The 12,500-nt window shown below is 40.4% G+C and overlaps 1 protein-coding gene and 1 pseudogene across 1 annotated transcript in view; both read left to right on the top strand.

Moving 5' to 3' along the window:
* Positions 1–12,500, top strand: part of LOC137643869 (protein amalgam-like) — a 538,253-nt gene that overhangs the window by 243,363 nt on the left and 282,390 nt on the right. The gene's annotated exons all lie outside the window — the stretch shown is intronic.
* The window catches only part of LOC137645869 (zinc finger BED domain-containing protein 5-like), a 1,223-nt pseudogene continuing 757 nt past the window's right edge, over positions 12,035–12,500 (top strand).

Genomic DNA, 12,500 nt, shown 5'->3' with positions numbered 1-12,500 from the left:
CCTCATGTGATATTTCATGCATTCTATTAAGCAAGCATTGCAAATGCTGTTGTGTTCTGCTAATAAAGACAGCATCATCAGCATACTGTAGGTCAGATAAAATCCCATTACCAATCCATTCCAATTCTTCTCCACCACCTCCAACTGTTCTATGCATTACACTACCCAACACATTCCCTTGGATTACTCCGCTATTCACTAGAAATTCATTTGATAAGACTCCACTACCATTACCTCTGTAATTGCTATGTTAATGAACAGGCTTAATTAAATTCACATAACTAAGAGGAATTCAATAATAACACAGGACTCATTCAAAATTGGCCGGTGCACACCATCAAAGGCTTTTTCATAGTCCACAAATGCCATCAAAGGTGGATTACTATATACTGTGCATTACTGTACATCTCATATTAAAATGAAAATTTGGTCAGTACAACTTCTACCTTTTGTAAATCTTTCTTGTTCATCTCTCAGCTTTTCATCAATCTTTCTCTCTAGTCTCTTCAAAATAAGCATACTATATATTTTCATAACAACTGACGTATGTGTGATGCCTCTGTAATTATTGCGATTAGTCAGGTCTGCTGTTTTAGCCATTTCCACCAACACTCCCATTCATCACGTTTTACCTCTTCATGCCACATTCCACAAAATATTCTTGTAAGTATTGTGCGGATGCACCACTTAGGTATTAACTGAAAAGCGGAGTGACTGCAACTAACTTTATTTGGACGGAGAAAGAGTATAAATACAACCCATTACCATTCAAGAAAGGCAAAAAAATTAAAACATAATGAGTCAAGTATGTACAGGCATAAACAGGTTATCATTGTGAGGGCAGTGCAATAAAGACTATGTAAAACAAATTAGAAATACCGTTACAGTGTACGAGCCTTTCTGACACACGTGCGGTACATGTTTCCCCCTTAATAAAGACATACATATGAAATAGGGCACCCTGCTCTTGAGAGGCATACTGTAGGCGGGTCATCTGGCAGGAGATATGCAGGTTTTAGGCGATCAATGGAGACCCAGACTTTTTTTCCACACATGTTGAGGAAGAATGCTTTAGGCGTATGACGTATCACGAGGAAAGGACCTGTGTAAGGGGGTGTTAATGGTGGCTTGCTAGTGTCATTGAACAGGAAAACATGCGAGTGCAAATCTGTCAGTATGTGTTGTTTAGCTGGGGGCTTGTAAGTCTGGTAGCATGAAATAAATTTTTCCACAACATGACATACGCGCTTGAGATTGTTAGAGGTGGTTACAGACGGAAAAAATTCGGCAGGGATGACCAACGGGTCACTATACACCATTTCAGCTGCCGAGACTTCCAGGGTGCTTTTAGGAGTGGCCCTTAGTCCAAGGAGGACCCAGGAAAGCTAGGTAAACCAGTTGGAGTCCTTGCAGCGGGAGCTAAAAGCTGCTTTGAGGGTACGGTGAAAACGTGCAACCATACCGTTGGCAGTAGGGTTATATGCTGTTGTCTGAGGAAGGTTATTACCCAGGAGATTCGCTAATGATGTCTCCATCCTGAGATTAGGGCAAATGCACACGAGGCGCACGTTGCAGTTTCCATGGGAATGGCTTCAGGCTAATGAGTAGAGCGGTCAATGACGATAAACAAATAACACTGTCCTTGTGATGAGGTTAGCGGACCTACAACACCGACGTGAATGTGGGAAAGTTGAAGAAAAGTGCCCACTCTTGAATGCGTGTGTGGATGTACTTTTGAGGTTTGGCATGAAGTACAAGTGTATACCCAATCCTTAGCATCCTTAGTAATCCCATACTAAATGAACTTTGTCTTCAGTAGCTGGGCAGTAGAATGGCGCATGGCATGTGATAAGCCATGAATGAAATCAAACAACTATTGGCGCAAGGGAGAAGGTATCCACAGTCTAGGTCTACCACTACAGATGTCACAAAGGATGATGGCGCTGAAGTTGTCAAGAGGTACGTCCTACAAATGGAGGGATATGCAGGATGTCCTACATGCTTGGTACTCTGGATTCTTTCGTTGGGCTTCTGCTATGGTATTGTAATTCAAACCCAGGTGAATGGCAGCCAATGTGTTTCATGACAGGGCATCGGCAACAGGTTTCATTTTCCAAGGGACGTGCTGAAGGGTAAAATTGTATTCAGACACCGAGGAGAAATGTCGGGGTTGACGGGTGGACCAGGCTTTGGACTGATGAGTGAAGGCATGCACCAGAGGAATGTGATCCGTAAGAATGATAAAAGGCATACCTTCCAAGAAGTGGCAAAAGTGACACACAACCAATTGCACAGCCAGCAATTCATAGTTGAAGACAGCCAATGGGCAGGGCGAGCCCTTGCCAACTGCTCTAGGACTGCCCTAGTAGTAATGTCGCTGACATCAGTGGAGAGGAGAGGTGCATGTGGCATGGGAAAAGTGAGAGCAGCAGCAGTTGATAGGGCATTCTTTGCGTTGCAGAAGCCCTCTTCTTAAGGGAACCTCACTTCAGGTCTTTTGGCTTGCCCTTGAGGGAGGCATAGAGGGGAGCAAGAGTGATAGCGATAGCTGGCAAGAAACAGTGGTAATAGTTGATAATGCCTAAGAATTCTTGCAGTGCTTTTGCGGTCGAGAGCGTGGGGAAGTTTTGAATGGCTGCTACCTTGTCAGGGAGAAGGTGGAATCCTTCGGGAGTAATGCAGTGCCCTAAGAACGATACTACATTGGCACCAAATGTACACTTGTCGTACCAGACTACAAGGCCGTTCTGTTGTAGTTGGTCCAGCACAATGCGTGAATGACGGAGATGTTCCTCTTTGGAGGAGGTGAACACAAGTGTGTCGTCTACGTAACATACACCGAAGGGGAGGTCCTTTACGATGCAGTCTATGAGACGTTGAAAAGTAGCCCCATCATTATGAAGGACCAAACAGAATTAATTGAAGACTTATGTACCAAAGGCAGTCTTGAGAATGTCTTTTGGGTTTATGGGCACCGGATAATATCTCCTCAGAAGGTCGAGTGTGGAAAAATCCTTTGCTTTGTGCAAGTAGGACGTCACGTCAGGGATATTTGGTAAGGGGTAGTGATCTGGTTCTGTCTGCATGTTTAGGTACCTGTAATCCCTACACAGACACAGAGAGCCATCTTTCTCCAGGACGATATGTAAGGGTGACAACTATGGCTTCAGGTCCATTTCTTCCATTTTCGCGAATGTTTGTTTAGTAGCTACCAAATGATCCAGTACCAGATGTATGAATCTGGTGAACACGGGGGGCTCCGTCGTCTTGATATTGTGATAAATATTGTGTTTCTCGGCAACTGTGGGCGTTTGACGAAGTTGTTAATGGAAAACCTCCGGATATGACGTGAGGAAGTAGGTGTAGGCATCCTTGGGTGTGCTGATGTGGAGAGCAACGTCGGAGAGGCGGGTTGGAGGGGTGTCGAGGAGTACGAATCCACATTGACTAACTGTCGGTGAGCTATATTGACCAAGAGGTGGAAGTATGAGAGGAAATCCACACCGTAGACTGGCAATGTGACGTCAGGAACGAGAAACTTCCCAATATATTTGGTGCTTCCAAACGACAATGCGGGAGTTTCATAACCGTGGGTGGGTATCGCCGATCCGTTGGCAACTACCAGGCAGATGTCGACAGACTTAGACAGACTACATCATGTCCTGCCAAGGCAGAAGAGATCAGCAAGCACTCGTGTGCTGATGTGGAGATCAAGGTCGGAAAGGCGGGTTGGAGGGGTGTCGAGTAGTACGAATCCACATTGACTAACTGTCAGTGAGCTATATCGACCAGGAGGTGGAACTGTGAAAGGAAATCTGCACCGTGGACTGGCAATGTGACGTCAGGAACGTGCTTCAAACGACAATGTGAGTATTTCATAACCATGGGTGGGTATTGCCAATGCGTTGGTAGCTACCAGGCAGATGCCGGTAGACTTAGAGACTACGTCATGTCCTGCCTTGGCAGAAGAGATCAGCAAGCACCTGTATCTACCAAAAATTGCACACCCATACCTGCATCATGTAAAAAGAAAAGATGAATGACAGGGAGGGTCACTGTCACAGGCGATGGGCTACTTACGCACTTTTTGGGCAGTGACAACCATTTGCACATTTCCTTGCAGCAGCCTCATATTTGGAGTGGTAGTAGCATTACTGCAAGTGACTGTAAAGGTTGTTGGTTGGGGCATAAAAGGTGGGTGGTGGGCGGTTTTGTCGCAGCTCCGGCACTTCATAAGGTGGATGTCTATCTCTTACCTCATACATGTTATTTCAGTTGATGCTGAATAGTTATCTACTTCGTCGGGAGTGGAGACGTTGAAGGAGGCCTTGAAGTTGGTGAAGTGCTGTCCATAAGGGCGTCGACTTTGGTCCTCAGGTCCTTCATGTGCAAAATATCGACATCGGGGATGACAGCACGTAGAGGTTTGGGTAGGCGCTGTACTCAAAGGGCACGGAGTAGATTCACTTCATGAGGAGAGCCATCTGCAACAGGTTGCAGACGAGCAATACTGGTCATTTCCCTGAGGGCAAACGAAACCCTTTGGCTCCCCAATGGTTGTTGAGAGCTGAAAAGCTTTCGCTATGTGGGTGGCTGGCGATGGTGAGTACTGCTTTCGGAGGTATGATTTGAAGGCGTTGTACGTTATTTGTGTCCCCTAGCTCGCACAGCCAATCGCAAATTTCCAGGAAAGTGTCCTCGGGCATCGCCTCGAGAACATAATGTGCTTTGGTACTTGACTGAGTCACAACCCTGATGCAAAACTGGACCTCACCACACTGGAACCAGGGAAACGCTTCTCCACTGGCGAAGAACGGCAGTTTCAGGGGGCAGAGCGTTGATAGCAAAGTTAGTGCCTTAAAGTGGCATCGTAAAATAATATGATACAACAGTGCGGGGGAAACCCGGAGGGAACTGGACACTCCGGTGGTCACTAATGTGCGGATGCACCAGTTAGGTATTAATTGAAAAGTGTGACTACAACTAACATTATTTGGATGGAGCAAGAATATAAATACAATCCGTTCCAGTCATGAACGGCACAAAAATTCAAACACAATGAGACTAGCATATACAGACATAAACAGGTTATTAGTGCGAGGGAAGAGCAATAACGACAATATAAAAAAAAAACCAGATATACCGTTACAGTGTACGAGCTTGTGTGATACATGTGCGGTACAGTATTCTTGGGGGTCACTTAATCTTCAGCAAATATCAACTCAGCAGTTATTCCATCGTAGCCAGGAGGTTTCCATCTCTTAGTGATAGCTTGGACTTCAAACAGATTGAATTCATTCATGGGCACATCGAAGTTTTCATCAGCTTCAGGTATATCAATGAGATTATTCCCTTCGTACCTCCTACTCATTACCTCACTAAAGTTTTCCATTCACCAATGCCTTTCTTTATCTTCTGTTGTTATAACAGATCCATTTTTCTTCTTCTATGAGCAATTCTTAGACCATAACCACTCCCAGTATTCATAGCTTTGTCAGCCTCATTTGCTTCCCTGTCTAAAAATTCTCTCCAGTTATTCCGGGCTTTTCTTTTGACCGCACTATCAACACTTACCACGCTCTAACTTGTAACTTCCATCACTTCCACGAAAGCATTTAACAATTAATTTGTCTTTGTCTCCCATTTATAGTATGTATGTATGCATGTGTATGTATGTGTATATATATATATATATATATACATATATAAATTATATATATATATATATATATATATATATATATACTTTATATATTGAGTGTGTGGCAGTTTAGATCCTAGAACATCTGTTAATCGATAAGTAATTCAGTAGTCATAAATCTATTTTACTCTTATGGCATTTATTTTTAGCTAGAGTGAAAAGCAATCCTAATGTGGCGGGATGTTGCAAAAACAATCCCCACACCCTTGAATCTTACTTACTTACAATGGTCTCAACAAAACAAACTTTCCCCTTACGTAATCTACAACCAGACTCTTAGACAAAAAGGACATAAAAACTTACAACTATATTCCTTAAAACTAAAACGCTTTACAAAAAACCACCCACAATCAAAATAACAACACTTAAAACTAATCACCATTCAAATAAACCAAAAGAAAAAACCTTACAAACTTAAAACTAAAACAGACCACAACCATTATGTAATAATTTTATGTATATCTACAGTATATAAGGACACAGACACTTGTCTAAATGGTCCAAACAGTCTTTATCAATGGCACACTGACACAGCTCGGTGGCAAAAACGGTAACCTTTCCACTACAAAAAGCACTTAAGTGGTGAGTGGAGCAATTTATGGCGGTTAATGCGTCGTTGTCATCATCGTCATCATCATCATCATCATCATCAAAATAATCCAAAGAAAATTTCTTCAAACAGGGCAAGTCGCTATCGATTACATTCAAATTCAAAAGAGCAGTCAGTTCCAAGTCCTTATCATAAGCCAAGTCATCACCAATCAATTCCACATTCAAAGAAAATTCTCTCAAAAAGGAGGAATCACAGCCTGCCAAAATAAAAAAGAAAAACACTTACAAACACTCCTAACTAACTGAACTATCGCACTATAATCAAAGATAAATAATAAATTGTTCCTATCATTCACAATCACTACAAGCAAAGATAAACAAAACTGTACTTACTTTGAATATAAATAATCACTTCCTTGCTGGTAATAAAGAATAATAGTAAATCCAGCAATCACACACACAACCGCCTCCATCAGCAGTCAATCAAAAAAACATTCGCTCCGAAACATTCACCACTGTCGTAACCTAACTAAAAAAAATATAAACAAACAATCTCATTTAAACCAACAGTCTTTCTCACCACAAACGATCGTTAACCTAACTACTTTCGCTCGCTAACACAATCTCTCTCTCTCTCTCTCTCTCTCTCTCTCTCTCTCTCTCTCTCTCTCTCTCTCTCTCTCTCTCTCACAGGATTTGGCAAAAACAAAAAATAAAATAAAACAAAAAATAAATCCTCCACATTCCTCCCCCCTTACTTTGCCAAATCCTTCTCACACAACACTTACATTATTTTTTTCATAACCCAGTCGCAGTCGGGAACGGGACCTCTACTCCGAGTAACTGGGCCTCCATATACTCTATCATTCACTTCTTCCTTATCACAATCATTCGCTACATTAACACTATTCCTATCTAAATCCCTATCATCTAATATATCATGTACAATCAGATCTACCTCGTTCTCATCTGGCCCTATAATTACACTCATTTCTGTAAACATTTCATCCATTTCATCAAAAACATTCTCAACTTCTGTAAAAGATTCATTCATGCTACTAATCATTCTCCTATCTCTCACTCTCGCATTCGTCATCCTTTCTTTTACATCACCTAAGGAAAAGCCACACACACTATAGGTATCATTCATACTCAGCCATGATTCATCTGTATTAACACATTTATCTTCCATACACACTTGCACATTTACACCCTTGTCATACTTATTTCTATTCTCACTTTTACTTATAAAATTTCCCTTTCTTTCATCTTTACTTAAAGCTCTTGTATTCTTCCTTTTCTTATATTCTACTAACACCAACTGTTTACCTTCCAGACCTAAGTCCTCATACATACTAGGTTCACCCTTGTTCCTTTTCAACCATTTACTCATCCCATTCTCTTGGATATACTTAGGTACCTCTTTCCATTTACGCAACTGGTTGTGGTGGGCCCTAATTTTTTTCCACAATACCACCCACACACAACTTACCCAAACGTAACTTAATCCACTCGAACCAACTTCTAACACCTCATGGGGACCTTCAAATTTATCACGCACCTTATTTACATTCATTCTACCCTTTTCAATTACTTCTTTCATCACTCTCTCACCAACTTTAAAGCTTTCAAACCTCTTATTTGCTTTCCTCCACACATCTCTATCATCCCCGACACACCCAACCTCGGTCTTATTATCTTTTCAAAATTTAACACAAACTTACATGGAGACATACCCGTACTCTTATGCACTGTTGCATTGTAAGCCCACAACGCTCTACCAACATACAAATCCCAATCATTATCACATGTACTCATCATTCGCAAAATTTCAGTTAATGTTCTTACAGTCCTTTCAGCCAACCCATTTGCACTTGGCATATAAGGAGTCGAATACACATGTTCAATACCCCATTCTCTTAACATCTGCTCAAACTCCCATCCAACAAACTCAGGGCCATTATCACTTAACATTCTCACAGGCTTACACACACATCGGCAACATCACTTGACCAACCATTCTTGCAACAGTCTCGCTCCGTTTATCCTTGATGGGTATTGCATAGGTAAATTTACTCATGTGATCAACCATAACAATCATTCCCACATGTCTTCTCGCAGTCACAGGCAACGAAACACAATCAATCACAAACATCTCAAATGGTTCTTTCATACGTAATCTCAAAACAGGCGGATTAGCATGCACTCTCTGATACTTCCCTTTCTGGCAATCTTCACACGTAGTCGCTACATCCTTACAGATCTGACTCAACCCAGGTGTAAACAATCTCTCACGCATGCATTCCCATAATTTATTCTTACCCATATGCCCATATCTGTCATGCACTAACATACACATACTTACTGCTGCATGCATTGGAAACACAGGAACATATATATCTTCATCCATTCCTTTATGTAGAAAATAAACAATATTCTTACACACAATAAGTCTCTTACTAACTTTCTTATACACCTCTAAATCAGACGGCCATTCTTCTACCTCAATATTATTCAACATACATTCACGAAACCTTTTAATTTCCTCACATTCATCTTTCATTTCTTCCACCTCCTCTTTAGTCAGTAGATCATCCTCACTCCTCCTAATATCAACCATGCCAACAAAATTCGCCATAAATACACTGTTATCTTCTATCACAACTACTTCACATCCATTCTTCAGAAGCAAACCACTACCAATATCAACTGATAAATCATGCAATCTTAAATAGTCAATTCCTATCAAAAAACAACTAGGCATCACATTCTCTCCCATTACAATAAAATTATGTTCCACCTCCATACTTCCTTCCGTTTCAAATTAACAAACTCAGCAACATTCTCGGGTACAGTAGCCAAAAACTTCCTCATTAACTCCTTATTCTCATTTATACCTTCATCCCCATACTTCTTCCTAGCTAAAGTTTCCAACCTACATACGTACATTGATATCGCTTCTCCTGCATTCATCCGTGCTTCATCAAAATCATTCTTACACTTATACTTAACACTCCCTTTCATACGTTTTACCTGCTCAATTATTCTCTTTTTCCCACTTTCATAATCAACGTCCCCTACACTCATTATCACTCCATACATCGTCAACAAATACCCAGTCAAATATTCTCCTAACTCCCTAGCCCAAACTCTTTTACCATCACCATACTTATCCTGACAATACCTCTCATACTCCTTGAAAAAATCATATACATCCCTACTGCTATGCTCATTGAACCTTTCACACCGAGGTACCTCTCTCATAAACACAGTCTTACACACATCACGTTCATTCTCACTGCTATCATCACTGTCTACTCCCTTGTTACCTTCTTCCTCATTTGAATATAATGAATCCACTTCCACACTTAAATTCCTATCCTTAACCATTCCCTTCTTACCCTTTTTCTTACTTACCACTTTCACCCATTCACGATCGTCCTTGCTATCAACCTGATACTTTTTCTTCTCTTTCTTCACATCACTTTTACCTTTCCTTTCATCTTTCCTCTCACCTTTCTGTTCATCCTTACTATGCCTAATTCCCTTATCTTCAATATCACCATCACTATTACTACTATCACTATCACTTCCTTTCCCATTATCACCTACCTTAACCTTCTCTTCCACTACCAACCCATTACCCGAAGCTGAGGACACTCCTCCGACTGCACCTTCACCCATTATAGTTTTCATCCCCATGACTTGCCCCATCATATCTTCCATTCGTTTCTCCATTCGTTCTTCATTCTCTCGCATCCTCATCTCAACACCCTCTTCCACTCTCTCTACAGTTCCCTGAATTTCCCTCAGTTTCCTATGCATCTCCTCATTCTCACACCTTAACCACTTATTCTCTTGCAACAATTTCTCCTCACGCTCCTTACTCAGCCGCAATTCCTCCTCCAAAGCCTTGTATTTACCTTCCATTTTTCTTCAACCTTAATTCTAAATTCGTATCCTATCAGTCCTTCGTCTAAGAGTCCAGCTATCAGTCCCGCCTCAGCAGCCCCACGTTGGGTGCCAAAATAATGTGGCGGGATGTTGCAAAAACAACCCCCACACCCTTGAATCTTACTTACTTACAATGGTCTCAACAAAACAAACTTTCCCCTTACGTAATCTACAACCAGACTCTTAGACAAAAAGGACATAAAAACAAAACATAACCTTACAACTATATTCCTTAAAACTAAAACGCTTTACAAAAAACCACCCACAATCAAAATAACAACACTTAAAACTAATCACCATTCAAATAAACCAAAAGAAAAAAACCTTACAAACTTAAAACTAAAACAGACCACAACCAATATGTAATAATTTTATGTATATCTACAGTATATAAGGACACAGACACTTGTCTAAATGGTCCAAACAGTCTTTATCAATGCCACACTGACACAGCTCGGTGGCAAAAACGGTAACCTTTCCACTACATAAAGCACTTAAGTGGTGAGTGGAGCAATTTATGGCGGTTAATGCGTCATTGTCATCATCGTCATCATCATCATCATCATCATCAAAATAATCCAAAGAAAATTTCTTCAAACAGGGCAAGTCGCTATCGATTACATTCAAATTCAAAAGAGCAGTCAGTTCCAAGTCCTTATCATAAGCCAAGTCATCACCAATCAATTCCACATTCAAAGAAAATTCTCTCAAAAAGGAGGAATCACAGCCTGCCAAAATAAAAAAGAAAAACACTTACAAACACTCCTAACTAACTGAACTATCGCACTATAATCAAAGATAAATAATAAATTGTTCCTATCATTCACAATCACTACAAGCAAAGATAAACAAAACTGTACTTACTTTGAATATAAATAATCACTTCCTTGCTGGTAATAAAGAATAATAGTAAATCCAGCAATCACACACACAACCGCCTCCATCAGCAGTCAATCAAAAAAGCATTCGCTCCGAAACATTCACCACTGTCGTAACCTGACTAAAAAAATGTAAACAAACAATCTCATTTAAACCAACAGTCTTTCTCACCACAAACGATCGTTAACCTAACTACTTTCGCTCGCTAACACAATCTCTCTCTCTCTCTCTCTCTCTCTCTCTCTCTCTCTCTCTCTCTCTCTCTCTCTCTCTCACAGGATTTGGCAAAAACAAAAAATAAAATAAAACAAAAAATAAATCCTCCACACTAACAAATACCCATGGTTTAATATTTCAAATCATGAAAGGTACCCATGCCAGGTTTGGCATAATTATGCCAATTTGGCATATTTTGGGTCTGGCTGGCATGAGAAAATTACATCAATATGCCAAACCTTATTTGGCATAATTTTTGGCATATTTCAAAAGATATTTTTAGTCATAATTTTTTTTCCATTCACACTAAAAATGATATATTTTATTCATAATGAGAGGACAAAATTATTAAACTTTCTAATGGTAATTTGATTTCATCACGTCGAATGTGGACGGATGGTTTGATGGATGAGTTCAAAACATGAATCATTCGTGTCTGTTTCCCACCGCACAACATCGAACAGGAGCAGGAGTTCCCAAGCTCAGCTTTCCTTTCCTATCCACCAGTCGTTTGCCTGTGTGTATCTGGTTCGGTTGCACGTGTGTGTGTTATATATAATTTGGACTTTCTTTTTCGCAATTTCTATAGACTGGTGTAGCAGATATGGGGAAGTGAAAGACTTCATATGAAGAAGGAAGAAAATACAATAAAGAATGGGATAAAGAATTCAAATGGGTGACGGCAGGGGTAATGCATGTCACTGTAAAGTATGCAACATCACTATAGCCTCCATGAAGAAAGGCGTGTTGGTGCTACATGAGAAAGGAGCTAAGCATATTAAGAATTGTGAATCAGCGGGGAAACATGAAAAAACAGTTCACTCATATTGTGGAACATCTGCTGAAAAAACACTATTAAGAGAGTTTGAAATAAAATATAGCGTAGCAGTCGCATGCCATAGCAGCGTTCGATCAGTTGATCATTTTACAGACATAATTAAGGAGTACAGCAAGAAGAGTACACTTGAAAACACTAAGCTACATCGAACAAAGTGTGCTAAGATTATTTCAAATGTTGTTGCTAAGGCTTGCTGTGAGGAACTTATTGAAGAGTTGAAAAACGTAAAGTTTTCATTACTTATAGACGAATCAACAGATGTGTCAGTTTCTAAGCTCTTGTGTCTTTGTGTGAAGTTCTTCTCAACCAAGGAAAATATTCTGAAAACAGAATTTCTTGGTCTATTGCAAATTACATCAG

Source organism: Palaemon carinicauda, chromosome 1 (genome assembly GCF_036898095.1).
Source record: "Palaemon carinicauda isolate YSFRI2023 chromosome 1, ASM3689809v2, whole genome shotgun sequence".
Classification (NCBI taxonomy): domain Eukaryota; kingdom Metazoa; phylum Arthropoda; class Malacostraca; order Decapoda; family Palaemonidae; genus Palaemon; species Palaemon carinicauda.
Note: the sequence above shows the minus strand (reverse complement) of the source record. Positions and strands in the feature narration are given on the sequence as shown.